Source organism: Dermacentor variabilis, chromosome 4, assembly GCF_050947875.1.
Source record: "Dermacentor variabilis isolate Ectoservices chromosome 4, ASM5094787v1, whole genome shotgun sequence".
Lineage (NCBI taxonomy): Eukaryota > Metazoa > Arthropoda > Arachnida > Ixodida > Ixodidae > Dermacentor > Dermacentor variabilis.
The window spans coordinates 141,952,546-141,978,121 of record NC_134571.1 but is presented as its reverse complement, the minus strand read 5'-3'; the positions used below and the strand labels follow the sequence as shown (position 1 = coordinate 141,978,121).

At 50.6% G+C, this 25,576-nt stretch overlaps 1 protein-coding gene across 6 annotated transcripts in view; it reads left to right on the top strand.

Moving 5' to 3' along the window:
• aop (ETS variant transcription factor anterior open) overlaps positions 1-25,576 on the top strand; it is a 179,995-nt gene that overhangs the window by 74,924 nt on the left and 79,495 nt on the right. Inside the window, exon 1 of one of the 6 annotated variants that reach the window (XM_075690493.1) lies at positions 19,754-19,895. The exons of the other annotated variants lie outside the window; for them this stretch is intronic. The gene's annotated coding sequence lies outside the window, so the exon portion shown is untranslated. Of the gene's footprint in view, positions 1-19,753; positions 19,896-25,576 lie in introns of those variants that run through there. 6 annotated transcript variants of the gene reach the window in all.

The window sequence follows — 25,576 nt, the reverse complement described above, 5'->3', positions numbered from 1 at the left end:
GCTGCAACGAACGCACTACTTCTCATTCGCCCCTTTTTGAGCCGTATACATTTCTCTACAGAGTCGTTTATGCCGCAGCAATATCCTTACGCACAAGTTGAATAGCTAACTGCTCGTCGACGCGGCCTGGTTCTTCCCTCGCATACCTGTATTTCTTGAACGCGATAGGTGAATCCAATGGGCGCTCACGGCTCCTCGATCAAAAACGCGCGGGTGTATTTTGACCTAGCGGCCGTGGCACGAACAAAAAGAAAAGAAGAAAAAAAGAAAGAGCCGCTTGTGTGTAAATTGCTTTGGATTCCGCCGGAGCAGGGAATCGTACCTTAAACCTCGTGTTCGGCAGCAGAATGCCACAGCCACTGAGTCACCGTTGCTGCCAACCGAATTCTGCAGCCCTAAACCGTGAATATATATATATATATATATATATATATATATATATATATATATATATATATATATATATATATATATATATATATATGTGTGTGTGTGTGTGTGTGTGTGTGTGTGTGTGTGTGTGTGTGTTGCAAATTGGCCACCTCGCATTGTTTTCTACCCGCCCGTATGGCCTTCATCGGACGCGTCATCTGTGTCCCTCAGAGCACGGAGTTCGATAGACCCACGCCACTTTCCCGGGCAAGGTCTGCGCGGAAATCGGACAGCGCGCGGTTCTCGGTATTGGGTCGGTTGCGTCGGCTGTGACGTCGGTTTGGGGATGTCCGCAAAGTTGGCGCATTTATAGCCTTTTTTTTTTTAGCGTTCCACTTGATTCGCGGTAACTGCGCATGCGTGTATGGACAAGCCCGCCCGTACGCGCGAGGACTTCGAAGGATGAAGATAAACAATTAATTGCCATCGCGAGGGAAACGGGAGGCGCGGGGAAGTAATGGTCGGTCGTCTGCTTTTGGAAGTTCTGTTTGCGTCGTCTGCGCCGCGTTGACGCCATACAGGCGCTTTTCCGTGCAAGTGCGGGCGTGGTTTTATGCTCTTCGTCGCGGCTACTGGAAAGTGCAGTCGTTAATCGTGACCGCGCTGGTTCCAAGCAGTGGTTTGCGGAATATAGCAACAGCCGACGCAATCATACTTTCTTGTGGACCAGTTGGTTCATGCTTGAATTGTTAACGGGCTGCTTAATATGGTGCGCGCACTTCGCTTCAAAAACTAAAGAAAAGAAACGCTTATGGGGTTTTACGTGCCAGAACCACGATCTGCTTATGAGGCGCGCCGTACGGGGAGACTCCGGAAATTAGCACCGCCTGGGGTTCTTTAACGTGCACCTAAATCTAAGTACACGGTTGTTGTCGCATTTCGGCCCCATCGAAATGCGACCGGCGTGGCCGGGATTCGATCCCGCGACCTCGTGCTTGGCAGCCCAATACCACAGCTAGTAGGCAACTGCGGCGGGTAACACTTCGCGTTAGTATGACAGTCTGTTTTTGTGCGCACCCGGATGTCGAATGTGATTAGGTTGCTTATGCAATGGCTTTCTGTCGTTTCATGAAATTAAGTCGGTAGTCTATGCTCTGTCCTGTCTTTTCCTCTTCTTGTGCATCTTGCGCTGCACGTTAGAAATGTCTGCTTACGCTGTGTAACGTTTAAAAGGACGCGCTTACATTGGTATGTTTTGAGCGTGAACGCGGGAGCGCATGCTTTTGAGTACTACGAGCGCAGCCTAGCAGCGCCCCAGAGCCGCTCTGCGCATGCGTGGCGAGGCTATACCTTGCCTTCACGCGCAACACGTCAACGCGCCTGTCCTCCAAGGTCGATCCAAATGGGTCGCGAAGCTTCGGGCGAAAAGCGGCCCAGAACCAATTGCCACCGACATCAGCAAGGGCGGGCGATCATGGCAGTTTAGTAACGTTGGTCACGGGAGCAGCGATTGTAGCGCGAATATGCGAGGAGGAAGCAGACGTTCAGAAAGGAAATCTGTTCTTCGATTATAAAAGAACCGCAGTTTGATTTCATTCAAAACGAATAAAATTCCTAGCCAATACGTGTGGCGAGGAAGGAAAGTTCAACTCTCTTTTACGTTATCGTTAACAATATGTGCCTTTTTTTCAGCACCCGCTATTAAAGGCGTTCACGCCGCTATCAAATGCATTGCAATTCTTGAAAGCGCATACGTAAAGGTCGCCTACTGCTATACACGCCCTCCTTCCCATCTCACATGTTGCCTTGCCTGCCCACATTTGTCTGAATTCTGGTGGCGCCTTTAACGTGGTTAGTAAAAAGTAGTGAGTTAGGAGCGCCAGACAATTAATCTACTATAGCTCTATTCGTGTAGCTGTGCTGGCCAACAGGCCTGGCCTGGCGTCCGACGGTGCAACTAGAACTGAACATCCGGAGCTTTCTTCGGCCGGCAAAGAAATAATGTACTCTGCTTGGGTGCCATTTTGACACCAGTACGGCTCACGTTTTGCTGCACCGCTTTCCGCGTCAAAAGCTCAGAACGCTCATCGAGTCTAATTGCGATTCATTTTAAAATACAGCTCCCAATGTACAGCCGCAAAACAAGTTTTTCCCCCTTTGACAACAATAATGACGTCACTCCCGTTTATTGCGGAAATTGTCACTTTCTTCTTTCCCCGCCGGGAGCTTTCTCTCGTCACACAGATGGCGCTACAAGCCCCATGAACCGCGGATGGGCCGCCATGTTTTGAACTTCTGGGCTTCTGTGGAAGCTCGTGCGCTCGTACACTCAGATTTGGGGACACGTTAAAGAGCACCACGGTGTCAAAACTAATGCGGAATCCACCACTACGGCGTGCCTCACAATCTGATTATGGTTTTGGCACGTACAGCCCCATAATTCAAGATATGTTCACTACTTCTGCCACGATGAGATGCGCCATTTGAAGCAATGTATATTCTCCGCCCACTCAGAGGTTATCGCCTCAAGCAAGCACCTCCCCCAGTGTGTTCCGTGTACTACGCAGACAAACCGCAGTGATGCACGCAAGGTCGCGTTTGACATCAACCCACCACTCTCCCGTTGGACTAAACGTTGAAGAAATTAAACATTCGCAGTAAACATCACTGCTAATTATCCTCAACCAAAGCAAACAGGACAGAAAGCTTCGCTTTCATCGATTTGTTGATTGTACGCGGAATCCGGGGAATGCAAGTCATCACCAAAAGCCGTTGTAACGCGCACGTGCTTCGTTGCCAGCGTGCATTGCTTGCGTTGACCTATTTCTTTTTTTCTTTTTTTTCTTTTTTTTTCTACGCCTCGTGGGAGTGAGATCGACTTACGCTTCCGGTTACACGATACTTCTTGAGGCTGGCGCGCGCAGTACGTCTCGAGACGTGTCTCCGTGGGCTCCGGAGTTGCGACGCGACAGAGTTGGCCGACTTACCGAGCCAGCGTCGACCTCGCGTTTTTTTTTTTCTTTTTTGACGTTCGCGAAGACGATCCTTTGAAAGGTTTAATGACTGTTCCTTCGCTACCATTTTCTATTCGATAATTATGTAAATAAATTAAGTTTGTCAAAGTGGTTGAGTCTGCAAATTTTCGTCGTGGTCACGTCAGCGTAAGTTCACGGCTATACGCGCGCGGAAAGGGTATGCGTGCAGTGAAACCTCGATTTAACGAAACACGATTTTAGGAAATTCCCCATCGAATTCCGTTGAAAACCTCGAAATAGCAAAGTGAACTCAACGTGTCGCCCCACTTAAGGAAGATTTGCGTGGAAATGTGGGTGAAATATGGATGTGCCGTATTTCGATTCGTGCGACGGACGCCGTTTGCCAGCGTAGGAGACGCAATCGACTGGCTCTCTGTTCCCGATTACGTGCGTGTACGGAAATTCCATCTCTCTTCGATCTCGAATCAATATAACAATGTCTGAATTGGTGTTTTGGATCGTATCGGAAATAACGAAGTCTGCTATATAACGAAATAATCCACGGGTTCGCATCGACTTAGTTAAAGCGCGTGCCGCGCAGGACAAGCCTTTTGTGCCGCGTGTCGTCTTTGGGTGCATGCAGCGAGCAGGTCGCGCAGTTAGGAAGGTTGCGTTCACATGCAGCGGGAACCGCCGTTGTCTGGCGGCTACGCAACGGCTAGTTGTCAGGTGACTTGCGACAGTGCGCTATCTGAAGTTATCGGTGCTCGAATCTGCGAGCTGCATGCAAGCCTGCTGAGTTGGCTATAATGTATAAAACAGCTGTCGGCATGCACGTCTGTAAAACCACAATTGGTAGAGGCCGGTCACCGACAGAAACGTCGTATAAATAAATTGATTTTCTATATAGATTCCTTCTCTCTCTCTCCCAGAGTTAGTTCTACTAGTAACACATCAATACCCCAGAGAGTGGATGGGAAGACGGCGCTGCGGTAGCGCAATTGGTAGAGCAGCGCACGCGTAATGCGACGACGTGGGATCGTTCCCCACATGCGGCAAGTTCTTTCTTCATGCACTTTCAGTTCCATTAATTCATAATTTCTTTATTTTAATTAGTAATAAGTACACGTAATTTCCCCTGTTTTGTCCTTGGTTTCTTTCTTTGTTGGCTTCTTATGACATAATTAATAAATATTGGGCGACATTGTTAATCACCTTTCTCCTCGTTCATATATATATATGATAGCGTTCCCTTAAAGGGAAACAGGGGGAAATATGGCAAGTGTGCCGTCAGCAAAACTAACAGACCAGGTCCCTCCACTTTTCAATTTCAATTCACCTTATTTCATGTCCAGTTGACATGAGGGTTAGAGACGGAACAATAACCGTTCAATATAGTTTAAGGCGTGGTCATATGCGTGAAGAACATTTTCAGGTTGGAAGAACGACGAGGCCTTTGTCAGTTGAATGCGGAACATAGGGGTCAGACTCGGATTTGGGGCCGTCACTTTTTCACGTGGGGGTATACGTATACGGCTCTGCTTGGTGGTGTCGCTTGTATATGAACAAGAGGTGCTATACAAGAGACTACACGCGAGCGTTCTAATTCGATTACGCGGTGCGCGACTTTACAACGCCGCGGCGAACCTGTATCTGGCGTGTTCTACAGTTTCGCCCTGGCCTCCGAAATCCGCGCTCTGCGTTGTTGCTGCGAGTGCGACGTGCCTCGATCTCGGAGACCGTAGTTTCGGCGTGCATAAACCACGGCCCTTGCCGCCTGTCGTCATCCAAGCGGAATGCGTGCACCGCCGCTACGCACAGAAAGCGCAAGAGTTCGTTCTACCGCGGTGAATCTGCGGCGTCGAGAGGGCGTGGAAATCCCTCGGTGTGAGCTTACCAGCTCAACAGTATCAGTAACGTTCGCGCGTGCCAGACACGATGGTAACGAAATCTCCGTTCTATTTGGGGACACCACGCATTACGCAAGCTACGTCGAGCGATGAGACGCCCGGGAACCATGCTTCGCAGTTGCGTATGTGTGTTTTGAAAAAATAGACGCGTGGATGCTGGGACAGTTTATATACATTCGTGGTACCCGGTTCGTGTTTCCTTGGTTAGAACTTCGCCTCTTTCTCGTTCCAGCGAACGCTTTTCTTTTATTGCCCTGTCGGCGACGCCTAAGTGTGTTGCAATCTAAGTTCGCGGCATTCTTTTCTACATCGCAGACACGGAAGATAAGTAGTCAGTGTCACCAGCTCGCTTACTGTGTACGTTTCAAGTAAACAACAAAGGATAACCAGCAATTTCATCTGCGCGTCCAGCGCCCATTCGAGCAGCTTTCATAACCGTTCGTTCTTGATTGGAAGCTGTGTGCGCGTCCGGGTCGGGCTCCTGCAGCCGCATTCGGCGGCAGCACAAGTTCGGCTTCTCGTTTCCGCCGGCCGCATCGGAGACTGCGGTCGAAAAAAAAAAAAAAAAGAACAGATAAAGGGCGAAAGTCGAGTGTATAGGAAGGAAAATCGCGTTCGCCCTGACCCGTGGTGTTGCGTCGAAAAGGAACAAGCCCCGAAGTGGTGGCGGCGGTAGCGGTGGAGAAGGGAGGAAGGGGGGGGGGGGGGGGGGCCCGACATGTTGGCTGCTGCTTCGGCTCGGTGGAAGCGGAAAAAACCAGTCGCTGTCGGCTTTCGCTCGCGCTCCGCCGCGTCCAAGGTCATTTCCTCCACGTAACTCGCCTCTCCTCCTTCTCCCGGGCCATTCTCTTGTTTCCCTCTCTCTCTCTCTCGCGGCGTGCTCTGCGCAACCGGACGACGACGCGGCAAGAAGATAGTGGCGGCAGCGAGCGAGGCCTCCTTTCGCTGGTGTCGTCGCCGGCGACGCCGCGTCGGGAGGCCCGTGCGTTGTGTCCACTTCCTTCCTCCCCGTCGAGGCTGCTGCGTGGCCAGCCCTCGTAGAGGGCCCCCCTACCCCCGCACCGACGCCGCGTACTCCTATTATTCTTTGGTAGATGCCTGCTCCACGCACATCTTAAGGCATTGCGATGCTTTGTTTGTTTTCATAAGAGAAACGCTAAACCTCTAAATCAGTTTAGTGTTTATCGAAATTAAGTATTATTTCGAAACTATATGTTCGTTAATTTTGCTGTACGAGGTTCATTGCTAGAAATGAACAATGAAGGTCGAAGGTCTAATTTTTCAACGCCGCGCAGAAACTAGAGCGCTGTTACGTCAGCGGGACGTCATGGATTTCAATGCACTTTCGTGGAAGTCTCTTCGGAGTTCTTGCAAAAATGAGTGTATTCTTTAAAAGCCTGCTCTGTAGAAATTTCACCAGAGGATGGATTCACAATTCGCTTTGAGATATCGCCAAGTATGGGCAGTTTAATTTCCTGATGAGTATCGAGTGTTAGAAGTAGCCGACCGAAAGCATAGCGTTCCCGGCTCTCCACAGTGGGCAATAAAAGCGTCCACGACAAGTCCGCATTATGCACACTGTTGTGACTCGGCGTTTCTCGACCCGGTTGTTGCCGTCCGATTTGCTGAGATTTGGGATCTTCAATCCCATCGCTGCCACCACAGCTGAGTACTGGGGTTCTGATGTCTTACCCCAGCCACCTGTGTTGCGATCTGGTTCCTTCAATCCGAGGTCTTCCACCACTGTTGCAATTTTGTATCTTCGAAGCAAAGGGCTGACATCCATATTGGGATTTCGGGGGAGAATAGAGACGGAGTCTCGGGATTGGCGATGGACAGGAAAATACTTCACACATGTGCTCGCGTATTTACAAGTAGCAGACAGTAGGCAAATCTTCGGCCCGGTGCGTCTGGTGTGCTTGGACAACCACAATCCGAACATTGGTCTCAGTCCTGGGGTCTGAAGACGCAACATCGCAACACTGGTGGCTGCGGCGAGATTCCAAGGCCCCAGGTGTCAACAGCAGCATGCACAGGTGTCGCTTACGAGCTACTTGTCTACTAGAAGCAGCCTTTTCCGTCCACAATCACTGCAACTCTGCGATTACTTTTGAACTCAGATTTGGTTTCCGTGCGTTACGATGCCTAGCGTCGAGCAAGCGGCTTTCTTTTTCTTTTTAGCGAGAGTCCTCTCACGGCTTGCGCATCGTGACAGGCGTAGTACACTGCTATTTTGGTTTACTAGCAATCACGGCCGAGCGCGATTATTTCTTTGTTTCTTTCTTTCTCTGCGTTCTTGTAGTTGTTACGTCATTGCTACCAGTTTTCGACCGCTAACGTTTTTGTAAAGACAATGCGCGCTTGGCCGTCTCACACTGAGGCCGCGTGTCGGTTTGAGTGCGTGATGCTTTTTTACTGAGCCTTCGCAGTCGCTGACGTTGGTAACGAGGGATGAGCTTTCTAGCAGTCTGGCTTTGCCGCAGTACACTGTTGCCATCCGGGGAAGTTTCGCACTCGTAGACGAACGACGCAGGAGGGTTCTTGTTTCGCGTTTGCTATGAACCGAGAGGCATACGCTAGGTTAACCTGACTTGGAATGTTCGTGTTGGCGCGTGAGGCGCGTTGAGTTTCATATTGCCGTGAAACGATCGTTGGCCCTGAACTCTTCAGCGATTCTCAGTTCGTTCCTTCGGAAAAAAAATATATATATCTTGTTTAGAATTTATGTAAGCCCTTTGGAATTGACAGACCACGCACTAAAGGCGCCTGTGGCTGGTGCACGCCTCCCGTGAGCTCGTTGACAATTGCGTGTACGCGAGAAATCGTTTCTGACTGTACTCTTCAGTCTCTTAGCTTTAGCGCAACTAAGTTTACCGCCAGCAGACACTCGAATACACACTGAAATTACGAAGTCCTGCTGACTTTGCTCTCCAAGGGCGCGTAGAACTTCTGCGCCTATCTCTTCTGTCAGTGATACGAAATAGCCCCCCCCCCCCCTCCCCTCTTAAGCACAGTGTTGTAGCTTCTCGCGTCTTCCTGCGTTTGCCGTAGCGTTCAGCAATCTGGGTGGTTTCAGTGGCGACCGCCTTGAGAGCACACGCAATTAGGCGTCCTCGACCCGGTGCGTTCGCGCATTACTTTCTCTCGCTGCAAAACGAGTTGATAGAGCAATGCTTAGACGTTGGCTGATGCGCAGACGAGACGGCGGCCCGTCGGAGACGACTCGCACAAAGCCCAACTGCGTCTCCTACGGCTCTCTCTCTCTCTCTTCAAGGCGGCGGAGGAAGCGATTCGTGTTTCCTGCCGAAGCGGTGGTGGCCATCGCGTGAGCGAGCCACGCGCGAGCAATAAGAAGAGCAAGAACAGAGGGAGTCCAGGGACGCGCACCAGGAAACGGGCGCGGTTGTGCACAGACCTTTTCCTTCCTCTTATCGTTTTTTTTTTTTTTGTGTGGGCCTCGTGTCGTAGTCGTCGTCGTCGGTAGCCTCCGCGCTCTGTTCGTTCGGTGCCCAAGGGAGGCCCGCGCCCGGCGGACACATCGTGGAGGAAGGAAGTCTTCTCCTTTTTTGACCAAGGGCATCCGCGCTAACACTGTGTCCGCGCTGTTGTTCTCCGGGACGTCCCGCCACTTACCGAGGGTTTTCCTTCCTGTCCGCACGCCGTGTGCTGCGCGCCTCGACCCTGGTGTGGATCACCCCACCCCGTTACAGGTAACAGCGTCCAAGCGGGATAGACGCTCCCCCACTTTTTGGGACTGCAATCTGAAACGTTATTCGTGTCTTACGAGGCACTTCTGCGACTGGTAGGGTCGAATCTCGCCTTGTTCGGGTGCCTCTGCAATTGAGGACGTATTGCGTGTCCCACGGTGGGGATTTGATTGAGACGACACGTACTGAGAGAGAGAGAGAGAGAGAGAGAGAGAGAGAGAGAGAGAGAGAGAGAGAGAGAGAGAGAGAGAGAGAGAGAGAGACAACCTCACCGCGAGGCTTCATAAGTGGCAGGTGGCGCTTTGAGAAGCTGCGTGAGATTGCAATGCCTGGGAGATCTGCGCAGATTGTAATGTTCCAGCAGGAGAGTAAAATAGATCAGTCGTGCCATCCGCTTGCCGTCGCCTTGCCGTTGCCACACGCGCCCAGTGATGTTCCGTACCTTGCAGCAGAATTTCCATTCCTATGCACGAAAATTCCCTATTTGCGACCAATTCTTCCTGCATTATTCCAAAACGATCCCCGCAAATCTCCCTGCTTGTATATATATATAAGAGAACTTAATTTCCAATATCATACTTTCTAATGTCGGTTCCCGACATATATATCGCGTAGATAGAGCTCTAAAGCATCAACTAACACAGGTGGCTAGCAGCTCTTTAGCGATTCTGAGTAGGTCACCTTATCGAATATTGACGCAACAAATTGCAGTTCGCGTTTTATGCAGAAACATCACACCAGCTTTTTAAAAAAGAAAGGCTCTTAGAACTTGAAGGCGACCGACTCCAAGTTTGCCCCCTGCACTGAAAAGCTTGTGCTGTCGTTTGTGGAAGTGATGGCTTACTCAAATACATAATTCTTATATTTACTTAACCAATCTCAAAATTCCCTGCACTATCGCAAATATTCCCTTTTTCCCTTTCGTCCAAACTTGTAGCCGAAAATTTCCCGAAAAGGGAAAAAATTCCCTTTTTCGAGGAATTTTCGGCGAATGATCCAAACACATTCAGGTACTAACTCTTCGCGAACCTGTGGCGCCATCAGGTAACAATTTTTCGGAACACCAAACGATTCTAGACAGCCAGATACCTGTAGAATGTGCTTCGTGTAACACTGATTTTTTCCTAGTGTGCGGCATCTGCATAATTATGCGTTATCTGCGTAATTTTATTTTTCAGCTTTGTTCAAGAACGACACCTTGTTAAAAAAAAAATTATGTACGTGCCAAAACCACTTTCTGATTACGAGTCACGCCGTAGTGGGGGACTTAGGAAATTTCGACCACCTGGGTTTCTGTAACGTGCACCTAAATCTAAGTACACGGGTGTTTTCGGATGACGCGCCCATCGAAATGCGGCCGCCATGGCCGGGATTCGACGCCGCGACCTCGTGCTCAGTAGCTCAACACCATAGGCACTGAGCAACCGCGGCTGGTAACGACACGTTCTTGAGCGACAATGAAGCGACAAGTTTGTGGCCTCTCATGTATTGTGATTAATGGCGTATAAGGAGGCACATATTACCGTATTTACTCGTGTAATGCTCGCGCTCGTGTAAGGCTCGCACCCCCACTTTCTAGTGCTAAAATTTGGGAGAAAAAAAGTTTCACTAATTGGTCACGTGCATACTCGCGAATTCCCGGAAGTCACGACAATATGACACCGGTTCGTGTCCGAGAAATCAGTCGGCGTCTGTAGATGTCTTCACGGTCGGTAACCAGTGGCTGCACATTTTTGCATGGAACTCTAAGCGCAGTTCGATACCTTAGTGAGTAGGTTGCCTCGTCGACAGTCCAATGCCCACAATCGGTGAAAAAGAGTGTATATGAATACGTAGTCCAGTATACATACCCACGCCACGCAGGCTTATTGTCAATGTGTACTGGCGCTGCAGCAAGAAGAGCTTCTGCAACAGGCTACCATCGCAGAAATGGCACTCGCGGCAAGATTATTAGAACGGATGCGAACAGCTCTTGCGTTCAGTGCCGTTGCTGCGCTGGTTGCCCTGCTCTGAATGTGCCTGTACTGTAAGTAGCCCAAATCATTGCCACGCTAATGTTTAGCGACATGAATAGGTGGTGCGTGACAGGCATGTAAAGGCACGGCGATTCCACGCGTGCACCTCGGAGACGCCGGCGTTGCGGTTACGGAGGATTAAGGCCGGATAATCGGTTCTTTAAAGGCGCCTCGTGGTTTTCCCGGGGGGGGGGGGGGGGGTCAGTGTATCCGTGGCGAGACCTCGGGATCGTTCAGGTCATGGCGCACCCGTTCACGCCCAAAACGGTGGGATCTATAGTGTCGGGGTACGCGTTCAAGCAGCGTAGACGGCTCCTTCGGCCGGTGTCGTTGTCGTCGCTAATTTCGCGGCTCGCAGACCTTTGGGGAGGAGGCGGACGCACAAGAAAGAAAAGAGTCACAAGGAAGGTGTCTCCGAACGCTTCGCCGTCAGCCCTGCTGCTTTCGTTTCCTTCCTTCCTATCCTTTTCTTCTTCAAGGACCAACGCGGTGTGCGTAGCAGCAACCGGTCACGTGAGAAGGAAAGTGTCCGGGCGCCTTCCCCTTCTCCTCCTGCGACCAGGAAACAACCTCTTCCGTCGCTCGTCCGTCTCATTGTTGTTGTTGCCGGCCGCTCGCTCGTACATCTACGCGCTCGGCCGTTGGGGGCCGTCGGAGGGAAGTGCGCATACGCGCAGCACGAGGGCTGCGGAGGGACTTGGCGGCGGACGAAGTTCGGGGAAGGAAGTGGCGTGCCTTCAAGGGCGCCGTTTCGTTTTCTTTTTTTCTTTTTTATTCCTCCTTGCCTGACTTTCTCTTGCTTTTAGAGCGAGTGAGCTAGGACGAAGGTGTGTGTGTGTGTACGGAGGGTGGCGTGAGCGTGCAAAGGTACCGAGGTGGTGCTTCTACCAAGTTTCTCCATTGTCGCCGGCAGCGGTAATCGCGCGCTGGACACGCATCGCTTCGAGACGCGCTGCTGCGCGAGAGAACCGTGGAAGTTCTCGGTCGCCCCCTGGAGGGTCTCGGTTGCTTTGAATGGCGTAGACGTTGCTCCGACGACGGAAATGATTTGCCCCGGTTGTGTCTGGGGCGTTGTGGTTTCCTACAAAATTTACTAGGGGGGAACGCTGGCGCTCCGATCGCTAGGCTACCGTGGATCGAGATGATGGGTTCTTCTACATTTGCGAGCAGTAGAAGGAACCGCGAAGTGCTCGCCCTTATAGCTAGGTTTGACGTTAACCATGCGATATCGAGGCGAGCCGACTTGTGGGAACGACATCCGGTCGACGGTGTCATGCAAACACTCGTAGCGGGTTGAGGTTTGCTAGCCTCAGGGGTGGGGGGGGGGGGGGGCGCATTGGCTCGCTAGACCTAGAGTTGCTGCATATGCTACATAGCACATGCCATAACTCTAGCTCGACCGGCCTCGCACTCGACGCCACGTGAACGCGATCGTCCCATAATTTCGTCGGACTTCCGGCTCGACCAACTTGCACCGAGTTCTCGTAAACTAAGATTCTGGGATGCCCGCGGTTGTGTAATCGTGGCCAATCCAAGCACGGCTAAACGCACCCAGCCGGGAGCTGCGTGCTGCCGCCGCCATCGGTTTCGCGGGCGCGCACGAGCGTTTTGGTTACGTCGTCGTACGTCAGTTACCACAGAACCGGACGTCGCTGTGACCGAGCCATTTTGCGCTGTAGGCGCGTTAACGAGCCTCGCTACTCTTCTCTAATTGATTTTGCGTGCCAACTTGTCTGGCCGCGTATATATAAGTTCTGCATCCACGGGAACAGCCCGTGATTGTTGCCTCACACAGGCATGGACGCGTTGGCTGCGTTGGCGCCATCCGGAGCACTTCGTTTTGCATGCATAAAGAACAGAACAAAAAAAAAACGACAACAACTAAACAAAGGAACTTTTCTATGCAGCGCGATCGAGCGCGCATTTCCTGCTACTGTCCTGCCGGCGCTGACGTCTTTCGCCCGAGTCCCGGGCCGACTTTAATGGACGCGTGGCCGGACTTCTTCCTTTTCGTCGCCTGGACGCGAGCCAGCGGTTTGTGTACGTGCGCGCGCGCTTACGCCGGGGCGCTTTATAGAAGGCCTGGGGGGGGCGGCGACAATAATTGACGCTATACATTGCGCGGCGTCGGCGATACGCATAACAATAACAAAGAGAAAGCAACAAGTGACGACGAAGTTCGTTTTCGTTTGGCGTTGCTGTTGTTTCCTTTTCGGGCTGCGTATAATGGGGCGAGGTTTCCTTTTTTTTTTTTCTTCTTCTCCAACTTTTGTCGTTATTGGAAGAAGGGCGGCTGTATCGCGGCGCCGTTTCCTCCTCATGCAGTGTACGTGTACTCGCTCGCCTTCTTTTCCGCCCGGTTGCGAGCGATATTACGGCACCGCGCGAACCGTCCGTCTCGCGTGAGTGGGGGGGGGGGGGGGGGGATGCGGGATCGCTTAAGGATTCTTCGTCCTTATTGGCCCCGCTTGATGGTCGTCTCCGATTTCCCGGAACTGGCCTCTGTTCACTTTGCCTGAGCACCGACGTGGCTCGTCGTCATCCCGCGTTGCCTGTGATGATCACGTGTTGCGCGTGCGTTGCTGAGTGCATGCGATATTATTTGCCCGAGGCGTAGAAGTTCACGAATGCGCGGATGACGACTTCCTTTCTGATAAACGCTTTTTTTAAACGTTCCTGACGAGACGCTTTGAGATGCGGGCAAGTTTTCCTTTCTTTTTCTTTTTTTGTTCCCCCCGAACCCCCCCCCCCTCCCTCCCCGCCATATAATACGTACAGATCTTGCGTGCGCGTTCGTCTAAGTACGGATATGCATGCCGGCGTCTTGTGAGTGTTTAAAGCAGTTTTTTTAAAAAACGGGGATTTTGGAAAGACTTGAGCCGTTCACCGACACTGCATAGTACAATGGCGCCGCTCGTCCTATTAGTAACTGCAACTGTACATTTCTTGCAGCCAGCAGAGATGGTACAGGCATTAATGTCTTCGCCATAACGACTTATTTTGTGCAGTGCACACTCTGCTTCGATGTCATGCGGCGTTGGATTGGAAACTGCGAAGCCGTGTTCTGGCCCTCGGGGCTGCGATCTGGGGGGTCTGTTTCGATTCTCGCCAGCATTGACGCCAGTCTAATTTGACATCTGAGAAGACAGGTCATTCGAGCTATCATTCCTCTCGTCTCAAAGACGTGCGACTATTCTTATTTCGCGTGTCCCGCTGTCCTATAAAAGCCAGGTCCCTTTCTCCGGGACCTTTTGATAGTCGGCAGACGTTGAGCTTAAAGGGGGCGTTAAAGAGAAGCTTCGCTGCATTAGCTAACAGCGCTTCTGCAACGTCACAATGATCACTAACGCCGTGAGAGGAATTTCGTTAAAGTAGAAAATACGCAAGAACGAAAGGCACGTGAGTGGCGCGACGCCACCGTGCACCAGCTCCTCGCCTCGCTGTGACGTCACGGGATTTCGACAGCATTTACTCGGGCTATAGTTAAGAAGAAGCTTTAGATCGGGTGCTCCTATCTAGATACGTGTAAAAGGAGAATTCTTTTTTCTCGGCAACCACTGCACCAAATTCGGCGAGGTTTGTTGCATTCAAAAGAAAAAAAAAACTACTTAAAATCTTGTGACAGTTGGTTTCGAATTTTTGATTTAGATAGTCATTTCTTAAATAAAAATTGGCACGCATAGATAATTTTCAAAAAACGAAACTATGAAGTTTACAACTCCGTAACTCGGCAAGGAAAATTGATATCACAATTCTGTTACTTGTATGTGATATTACATCTAAAGCGGGCAAAATTGATTTCTTACACATGAACCTAAAGAGATTCAGTAATATGGAAATACAGCCTTCGCAGAACCCTTGTACACAGCGTAACAAATTCACGTAAGGTATAAATTCACATATCAAATTTGTCCGCTTTGAATGTTCTAATAGATGCCGTTTACAGAACCGCGATATCTGTTCTTGATGCAGAGCTATTAATTCGTAAACTTCGTGCGTCTATTTTTTTCGAACTTTCGGATTCATTAAGAAGCGGTATACAAATTTCAGGCCCTAAATCGAAGTTCCGCTTCCAACAGTCACTAGAATTTGCTTTTACCTCTCCAATACAACAAATTTCACTAAAATCGGTCGAGGAGTTATCTCAGGAAAGCGTTTCTGCGTTTTACATGTATCTGAATAAGCCGCATCGGAGTCGGGGCCGAGCTAAAAAGCTTCCTCTTAAGTTGTTTTCGATATCGGAAAACCGCATTGAATTCCGAGGGAATCGACGTCAGAGATCTCGGAAGCTTCGTGTGCAGCGCCGAAAACAAGTCCGAACGCGAGAAGTTATTTTAAAATCCCCGCTCGTCACGCTCGGCCTTCTTCGACTTTTCTTTTTCTTCTTTTTTTTTTTTTCGCGCCGGACTGTCCCAGACGCCTAATGCACAACGCACGTTGCCTGAAAAGCAATGCCTCGGCCACTACGGAACGGTAATCAAACAGGCCGAGCAGTGACGTACACCATGCGTTTAGGTTTCGGCGCGAAATTTAAGAGAGACACGTTCGGCCTTCAGCACCTCCAGCAATACGTGTTACTAATTACTAGCGGTGTGCGATTATTCGAAACTTGCGAACAAAGAATCGCGAATATTGTCCCATTTATTCGATTAGGTCCGCGAATCGAATGGTCGATAACTACTTCAAGATACGAATATTCTATGAATGCGCTTAGAATACTTTAAGTCGTCGTCTGCACACGAGCAGACGTGAAATTGAAGCAAAGAGGCGACATTTTATCATCCCATTCACAGTGGACATAAGCGTGCTGAAGCACGCTGCGTGGCTCAGTCAGACAGACTTTTCCGGCTAAACACGATCACTCTCAGTGGCTATTGTTTGGTAGCATTTGTAGATGCAGCACCTGTCTACTCGCATCGGATTCAATCGAAATGCCTTTTATTGCAGCATACTTTACACAATAATGGCACCATCTGCCGCGACAATCGCGTGTAAAGGAAAAGTTTCCTTTCTTTTTCATTCTCTACCGACGCCCCATGCGACACGTATGTATAGTCGCGAAAGTATACGGATAATCGGTCTCACAAGGCTACCTTCATAAACTAATGATGTATTATCGTACATTCTCCTAAAATCTCTGAGTGTGTGAGCAGTTTTAGCTGTTCCTCAAGTTAACGTAGTGCTTTTTAATGTGCAGCCTAATGACAGAAAGCCTCCTATTTTTGTGAATACCAGGATATATATTTTTTTAATGTACTGGTGGTGAGAGGGCTGTATATTATCCGCGAGCTATTCGAACAATACACGATTCGCTTCGCTTCCAAAGCACTCTTCGATTCGGTCTCGAGGGATGTTATTCGCACGCACTATACAAACACATTAAAGGCGAGCGTCAAATCCTCGCAGATCTTGATCTCTAGACGAGCCAGATACTTTGCGGGTTTCCAGCAGATTGAATGCCAAAACAGTCTAAACACGCAATAAAGATATTCGAAATTCGTAACGCTACGGTAACGTACCGGCGCCATGGCTTCGATGAGAAATTAAGGAATGGTAATTTAGCCTTAATTTCCCTTTTTTCAGGTGAAGCTTGCATTGCCTCACACGTGTTGGCGTCGGTGTTGCCGTAAGAAAAAACTCAAGCAGCGCGAAAATAACTATTGCTTGTCGGGCTGCGGATTCGAACCACCTAACTCCGGGTTGTGAGACCACCACTACGCTAACCTGTTCAGCCGCTGTCGGTTTTTTTTTCTTTATTGCATGGAATTATGAGTAGCGTCAATCCAAAATTGTTACATTAAATTTGAACATACATGAGAACCGAATGCACACATGGGCTCGTCAAACGCGTCCTTTAGAGCGGGCTTTTATATGCACGAAGAAGTCGCCGCAGCGTAATTGGCGCGAGCCAATCACGGGCGTCCCATCCTCCCGGAGGAGGGAAAGGCTCGTCGGTGGAAAGGTGTGGTCGCGTGTTCGCTCGACTCGCGCCCGCAGTTCAGGCTCGGCAGTCAGGTGGGGAGGTGGCGTTTGGTTCGTTCTGCCGAAGAGCAGGCTGCGTCGAAGGAAAGGCAGCGGGAGCGTGCCGCGCGTCGTGCATTTGGCCGAAGAGCACGCGGCGTTTGATGAACGCCGCCGGGAACTCGCTCGAGAAAGGGCTTGTCCTCGACGTGCCGACCTCGCCGCAAGGGAGCGCGAAGCCGACGTCTGACGACAACGAAGGGCCGCGGATCCCGGGTGTCGCTTGCCCCCCTCTTCACAGTAGTGAACCGACAACGTCAGCCTGCAACCTCAGCAATGAACAACCGTTTCTCATTCACCAACAGCCACGTCTCTTTAATGTGTCTAAAACGCTAAAAATATATATATATATATATACTAACCAACCCCTCTCCTAGGGTTGCACAAGCTTCGCGTGCACCCCTGTGCCCGGTAGGGGAAGGGTTATCCTTTTTTAAATTTTCCTTAAGTAAATTGATCAATGCGAAATTAACGAGAATGGTGTTTCGAAAGAATACCTCAATTCATTTAGCGTTGGACTCTTGGCAGTTAACGCAATTTTTTTTTTCCCCGACTTGCATTTTTGTCTTGTCGCGCCTACGCAGGTTCTCGGTCAGGCTCCTTCCGTTGCAACGCCTCTCGACTGTGCTGTTCAACGGAAGTATTATTTTCGGGGGAGGGTCCTTCTCTCTCTCTTTGGTCAACCTGTGAATCCGAGTCTCGCGTGCTGTGTCTCAGCGCAAGCTTTGCGAAGCGCCGTCCTTCGACACGTATACACGGCGTGTGTAGAGAGCGTGTGTATACACACATACCCGCAGCTGCCATTCGTAACGCCTTCGTAGTGTGCCACGCTCCTTGTTTTTTCTTTTCCTTTTACTTCGTGCCATCTGTGCCGCCTAGACTCGGCGCGAGGAGTGTCGTATATACTATACACTTTACCACGTGCACATGAGCGCGATAGCCTCTGTGTCGTTTAACAAACGTGGGAGCTGTTATACGTTGCAGTCTCGCTCGTTGTCGTTTGCGCTTTTTTGTCTTTACTTACCGGCTTGTGCTCTAGTTTCGACGTTCGCGTGTCGCCATGAACACGCGAGTGCAAGGGGGAAAACAACGTATTCTGCCAGGACCAAGTCGCACTGAAGAAAATATAAAGTTGGCAGTAACGGAAGCCAGTCGGCGGAGAAGCCGACTGGCTTGTATATATATATATGTATATATATATATATCGTGTGCCTCGTGACAGAACTTGCAGAAAGTACTTCTTTTAAAGATGTCGACAATGAACGGCAGCGCTAAATCGAGTCGATAGAGAGCGAATGTATTCTTTCAAAACGTATTTTTTTCGTTGTTCGTTTGGGCCGTGGAAAAGTCTCGTGCTTTTACGCTGCCGAAAATGAGGTTCCGAGGCCTCCCTCTTTCGCATTTCGCTCCGACACGGGAGTTTCACGTTCCAGATTTCAGATGCTTTACGTATTTCGGACCCGCTCGGCGCAGAAAAAGAAGAGGAAGAAAAAAGATAGAGGTTATCGAAAGCTGCAACGCTTCGCATTTGCTTCCTTTAGAGCGAACTGCACGCACATAGTTCCAAAATTATGGCCACCCTCGATTATAGGCGCTGTCGAAATCTGTGACGTCAGGGCAACCTAGTCCGGGAACTTCGGGGTGGCGTCACCACTGCAGTGTTTCGTATCTTCCGTATTTTTCTGGCTTGCTAAACCCGCGCACGCTTACTGTAGAAGTGTCCCTTCGTTTCACTTTGCCAGAAGTGCATAATTTCACATGCATGCAGCTAATCTAGATATTCATTCGTGTTAATGATAGCAGGAGTTATTGGCTAAGCGCATCCGTGCTGCTGCAGAGGTTCGGGTTCAGAGATTCAGTTTCGCTTGAATTTTTAATTGCACATGGCGTAAGTACACTTACGTATGAACTGTGTACAGAACGAGACCTGAAAGTGAAGGACTGTAAGAACGAGACCTCCTGATATTACTAACACACGAGGGAAAATGATAATTATTAGAAGCGATCGAAGCGTTATGTAAAAAAAAGGAGGTTGATATAACGTAACTACAGAAACACAAACTACATAAGTGTACTCAATCAAGGTGGTACTACCTGAAGAAAAAAAATCGGTATTTACAGGGAAGCGTAAATTGAAAAATAAGACTTAAATTTTAAAACAATGAAATTGCAAGCAGCGAGCTTCACAATGCAATGTACTTGGTAACCAGTACGCGATAACAAGGTCGACGTAAAAAATATAGCGGCGCCGTCGGCACAAAAATAGCTCTTAACGCGTCGGGAAACGCGAGAGATCGGAAGACGAAGGAGACATAACGTTTTGCGGCGTTCTATTGTCTAACAGTGCAGTGGGAAAGAGATAGTGAAGAAATGAAACGCGAAAACAGCTAGACATTCGAGCAAGTGCAGCCTCTCTTGTCCACGCAACGCACGGAAACATGTGTCTGGAGCTGCGCCCCTTTGCGCCGTTAACAATGAATTCCACTAACACGTCGGTGTGCTTTAGAGACGCCTGTGAGCTAACGTTATGTTTTTTTTTTAATTTTGTACGTATATGTAAGAGGTTGGTTTCTTTTGCTACGCAGACTTGTTCGCCACACAAGGGTATATACCGTTAGCTAGTACTAGTAGTATGTTATGGCACCCTGTGTCTCAAGTTTTCAGTAAATGGCCAGAAACCGCTAAGTTGCGGGAAGAGCCAAATAGATATATCGCTTTAATACGATTGTTCGCACAACCCTCTCTGATGTTTATCCGGTTTTAATCCGCGACGTGTCCGTGACAGTCATTGCTCTGGGAATTCGGTTGGCCTTTCGTCCACACGGGTTGTTTCCAAGCCAAAGCCTGGCCCGATTCCGCCTCGTCAGGCCAAAACAACTGAAACACTTTTATCAGGTGGGTACAGCAAAAGCAAGTGAGGCATTGAGAGAGTTTAATGGGAGCTGAAAATGTGAATTATATGCAGGCCCATCTGTGATACTGAGTACGTGTGATACGTGTGTAATCAATCGTCTCAACATCGAGGACAATCGTCCGTTTAATTAAATTTTATCTGTTCTCGCTTTTTTTAGCTATTCAAAATTTCTCATTAGCGCTTTTCTTTAGACGCGTGTCTTCTTAAATTACCCTATACTTGGCCAATAATCCTCCATAGAGGGTATGAGCCACTCTGGTAGGCAAACAAACAATAACCACCGGCTTCTTTGCCGTATACCCGTAGTGGGCATACACACCCGTCGTGGTACACGGAGCAAGCAAACGAATCACTGAGGCAGTTCTGGCTGGCGAGGACAGTTAGGGGCCGCGTGGTCTCTCAACGCGCCGTCAGGCCATGGAGCAGGACTGGCTAAACGAAGGTGCGTCGCGTGGCCATCACGAGGCGCAGTTTGTAAGCCTGCGCCGCAGATCTGTTCGCTGCCCCTTACTGCGCGTTCTATATTCTACGCTAGTCTGAATGCGAATGTCGCTATAGGTATCAGGCTTATCGCCTGCGCATCTGGCGCTTGCCAAGCGGAGTCCGGGACATTGTTCGAACAGAAAACGGAAGCGCAAGCGACGATTCTGTGTACCGCAAGTCAGCTGCGCTCGGTTACACCTGGGGAACCTTGCGGACGCCTCGAAAGATCGGAGAGCTTTAGGTTATAGGGGACGCAAGCGACTTGCGTACGCAAGCACTAGGGGCCACAGTACTGCGCATGCGCAGACACGGACGTAGGAGTCTGCGCATGCGCAGTACCGTGGGCTCTAGTTCTTGCGCACGCAAGTCGCTTGCGTCCCCTAATCTAAAACTCTCTATTTACTCAACAGCTTCACTGGCGCTGTCGTGTTTCGGTGTTCTGGTCTCGGGAGTCGGGCGTCACACTGGGGGGTCGCTCTCTAGCCTACGCCGCCGGTGCGTCTCGGAAAGAGCAGCGTGCCTACGCTATACCGTCACACGGAGGCTAATCTGAACCATGTGTCATCGTTCGTATACCTTCTTGACGAGAGATAGAGATATTTATTTCATTCTGGCCGCCTGTCCGGGGCTAGTTAGGGTGGCGGTGAGAGTCTGCGAGAGTTGCGCCCTTGCTGATGAGTATATGAGGCACGCGGAGGATGGAGGAAATTAAGGCGCACTTATTTTGTAAATGAAGCCGTAGTCATACTGGCAGAAGTGCGGAGCGCCGTGTAACGTTCTCGGGGCACAAGCTAAATATCATTCTGGAGGAATTCTGGCGGAGCACGCCTGCCAGCATGCAAGATGGCTCCATAAATAACCTCCGTCTTCCCTATAGATCACTTTCTAGGGAAAAACAGGTCATGTGATCATCGGCCAGATCCAATTGCCCGTAGCCGTCGCAAAACACCGCCTCTTGAGGAGGAAAAGGTCGACACCGAGCACGCACGACGCCTGAGACGATCCCCTAAAGTTGGGAATCAAGTACATTGGACACATTGCTCCCGCGACGACAGTGAGGGCTGAACAACACGAGGCACCAGAAGGGAAGCCGCTCCCTAAATGTCCCAAACACTTATTGACTGGATTAACGGGTTCACATTACACACAACACTTGGCGTTGGTAATTAGCAGCCTCTCGGATGCGGTCGGTCGACTTGGACAGCTTTATGAATACGCACGCACCCCCCCTTTTTTTTTTCTCGACAAGTCCGCACCTTGATTAACACGTGCCTCCGAAGATGGCTTCCCTGTAACGTCACGGGCAAGTCGCTTGGACAGAATGGAGACGCGCCGCTATTTTCAGTGTGCCGAATTTTAAAGTGGAATTTGCAAGATTACCAGCTCCGACCGATGTTTCAGATGTTATTTAGCAAAAGGTGTTACAGGCAGCGACCAGCGAAGCAACATCTCTTTTTGTCTACACCTATTATTACCCGACTTGCAACTGCTTTATGTAGCAAACTCGCGCTTCCGCAATTTGCTTCGTACAGCCTTGCGCCCCTAGCAGGCGCAATTATCAAATGTTCTATACGGCGGTCGCTTCGTCGTGACCGAATTCCTGCTGCGCCAGAGGGGAAGCTGTCGTTCTTCTTCATCAAGAGCATTCCAGATCGACAAGGTTCCGCGTTGTGTGTTCGGCCTGGCGAAAGCCGCTGGGGAGCGCGCGCCTCTTAGCGGCTCGAATCTGGACCGTTGCCCCCTGGCGCGGGGCGATGGCACGCCGCGGTTGCCTCCCCCTCCCCCCCCCTGCTCCTGCGCGCGGGCGCGCACATACATACACACGCACACACTCTGCATTTCCCCTTCCTCCTCTCCCTCTATGACGCGAGCGTATTCCGGATGTGGGCGAGGCTCGATCTTCGCCCGGTTCCGATCGGCTCCCTGGTCCCTCTTCTTCCTCGCGGACGTGATGCGCGCCGTGCGCACACGATGCACCGGCGTCTATCCCGCGCCCCCTCGGTGGTTGTTGCCGACGCGATCCATCTGCTTGCGGCTGCAGAGTGCGCGTGGCACCGTATTGTAAACAGTGCTTGAAACTGGTGTGTATAGCTGGTGAGGTTTCTTGGACGCGCAGATACAAGAAACGAGCGCATGCAGCGCTTCACTCGGATGAGATAGTGTTATTATTACATTTTCTTTTTTCTGGAGTTCTTGTCCCCGTGTGCTTACGCTGCGGTGCAAGAATCGTGAAGGGGTAGTGCAACCTGTAACCAGACTGCGACGGTCTTTTGACGCACGAGAACAAGACGATAAACGTTGCCGGGAAGTGGCCGCGATTACGCCACGACCAACCAGAGATGCACGCGACTAAGAGGACGAACCCATGCGGACTTGTCCCGTGCGTCGGCCAGACTATAGGTACCGTCCACTCCGGACGGTACTAAGGCGCTCCGAAGTTTTCATTTTTCGCCCCAATATCGCCGACGCCGGTCGCTAGAGGGGCGATGGAAATTACACGCCGTTCCAAACGACAGTGGCTCACTTTTCATCGCTCGTCTGAGCGTTATGCATCGCTCTTTGACGACATCAAGCTCACGATCATTCGCAATTTGACGAGGTCTGGCTTCTGATATAGATGCCGAACGTGTTCAGTCAGTCATGTGTAGAGCATGCGCACTTCGACATTTTCACAACTAGGGCTGAGTTGTGAAAATGTATCTGTCTCTCTTTATCACGAGGCAACTCAGCCAGCCCTGCCTCGTAATAGAATGTAATGGCGAAACTATACAGCGTCTGCTTTTGACGGTGGTCGTCCCATAGTTTCACTTGTAGTTGGCGCAGAAGTCGCGCGCCATGGCGTGTTTGTAGTTCGATTATCAAGTTTTGCGCTTTACTCTCGATACAGTTGTCTGTTGCACAAGACGTGCTACATAAAAGTGTTTCCGAGCGTGAAAGGAGCACGCGAATACACGATAAGCCTCGAGCGGCCACTCGCGCGGCAATTTCGAGCATATTCGCGGGCTTCATTTGCATGTATTGAGCAACCGAAAGCTGTAACGGCAGTTTTTCATGTTGCTCTACCATTTTCTCAGTAACATTTCTTTATAATTAAAATATCTGAGTTGATTAATTAAGACAAATTATGTAATTATGTAGAATGCAAGAAATCTCGGTATCTACATGCAACGGCAAACATTACCTTGGTTCTGTCCAGCTACGTGGCATTTGCATATTTTTAAATCTTGGTCCACGTTAGCTGGGTCACCCTGTGTATACGGTACCTTATCGCACGGAGTCGCATTTGAGTTCGTTTTCGACACCTTAACGCATTGTTACGTGTATCAGTGTCCAACAAACGGCAACAGCGATGGCGTCATTGAACACTACAATGACAGCAGTAATATTTTCATGACGCGGCGGACTGTACTGCGCCTAAAGCACAATGCAGCGTGACGCACTTGAACGGCCGTGCATTGCACCTACTCCACTCTCCTTCCGGCGGTCGTACCACGAAGTATGTTCGGGCCCCCTGGGAAACTGCCCAACGGCGACGACATCGCTAAACGCGGCATTAGTACAGGCATGTCGGGTCGTCGTGTTTCGGTTTCCACGAACGCTCGCGCACGCGCTTGATTCACAGCAGTTTTCGAGGCCGCCTAAAACGACGCCCCCCTCCCCGGCGTCCTGCAGTATACGTGCCACTGCGAGTCGTGCGTGCACCACCACCACCGCCACCTTGACACAGCGGCGATATCGCCGGCGGCGGCGGGGAAGGAGGCAACGGGCAGGACGCAGGAATTTCCGCGCGCGAGCTCTGCGGCGGCGAACGCGCGCTTCGTGCGGTGGCGTGCGCGCCAACGAGGCAAACGCGACGCTGGTAGGGTGGCAGAGGAGGAAGTAAGAAAGTTAGTCGGGAGGGAGGGGGGGGGGGGGGGGTGCCTGCTTGCGGCGGAGAAATCCGGGCGCCGTTTATGGCGAAACGTCGGCACGCCAGATCCGGGATCGGCTGGAGGGGGGGTCGGCAGCTCCTCTGCTTGCCGGCGCTGCCGTCGAGATCACAAGTGGAGGGGGGGTGCAGGCAGGCAGGCGGGCGGGCGGGCAAGTTGTTGCTTCCTTTCTCCTCGCCACAACGACGAGAAGGCCAGCGGCAGGCAGGCAGACGCTCGGGTCGGTTCCTTTCTTTTTTTTTTTTTTTTTTTTCGAGAGGCTCGCTCAGGGCGGCTTGCGTCGTCGTCTGAGAGGGCGCCGATCAAGTTGACCAGCGCGCCGAGGAAGTTCACGATCAGCGCATCCGGGGGAGCGGCTCGGAGGAGGCGAGGAATGAGAGACTAAGGGCCGATTTACGCTCAAACCGCCCATGGCCGCACGCCGCACCGCAAGCCAGCGGTCCGCCAATAATGGCCGACGTGACGTCATGAGAGGCGGTCGTGAACTTTTGCCTCCGTGCGGTGTCCGCACAAACATGGCGCTGGTTCGAAGCGAAGCGGGGCGCAAGGCCTAGACCCCTAGGCTGCAGCGGCAGTTTGTTTTTTGTGTGGTTTATTGTGATGATTGCAAGAACTATTCAGCACCTGCAAAGCTATTTGTCTAACGCAACAAGCAGCTGTACTCTTTCTGACAGTCTTCAGTACGTGCGATCGCCAAAGGAAACAGACGGATGTGTGTTGTGTTTACGCGAGGATCGGAAGGAATGAAGCCGCCGATTTCGTGTGTTTTAGGCCGTTTTTTTGCATGTGCATTACAAACGTGAAGGCCATCGCACAAACCTGCATTCTAAGCATGACACTAGTTCGGTACGCGCCAAAAAGAAAAGATTTGCGATCGCCCACATCAGCATATAGTGTTCGTGGGTGTTGTGTGTGCGCGCTTCATCGATACGAAGATTGCACGTTTGTGCAGTGCTGGTTTGTGTTTCAGAAGTGATGACACGATGTGTAGCGATGAGCTTCATTGTCGTTTCATTGCAGGCAATCGTAATGTGCTGTTTGTGTCTTGCTTCGTGTGAGCTGTTTTGCCGGCTGCGATGCGCACCGGTGACCGCGAACACGTACAGAATGTTCGAGCGCTAGCGTTCTTACTTTTACGAAGCGTAAGTGTACTGTGATATGTACGTGCAATGTGTCGCAGTGGTGCTAGGCGTATAAGTGTTCGTTTCATGCAATATGCACATGTTCTGAAGTGAACAGTGCATAAGCGT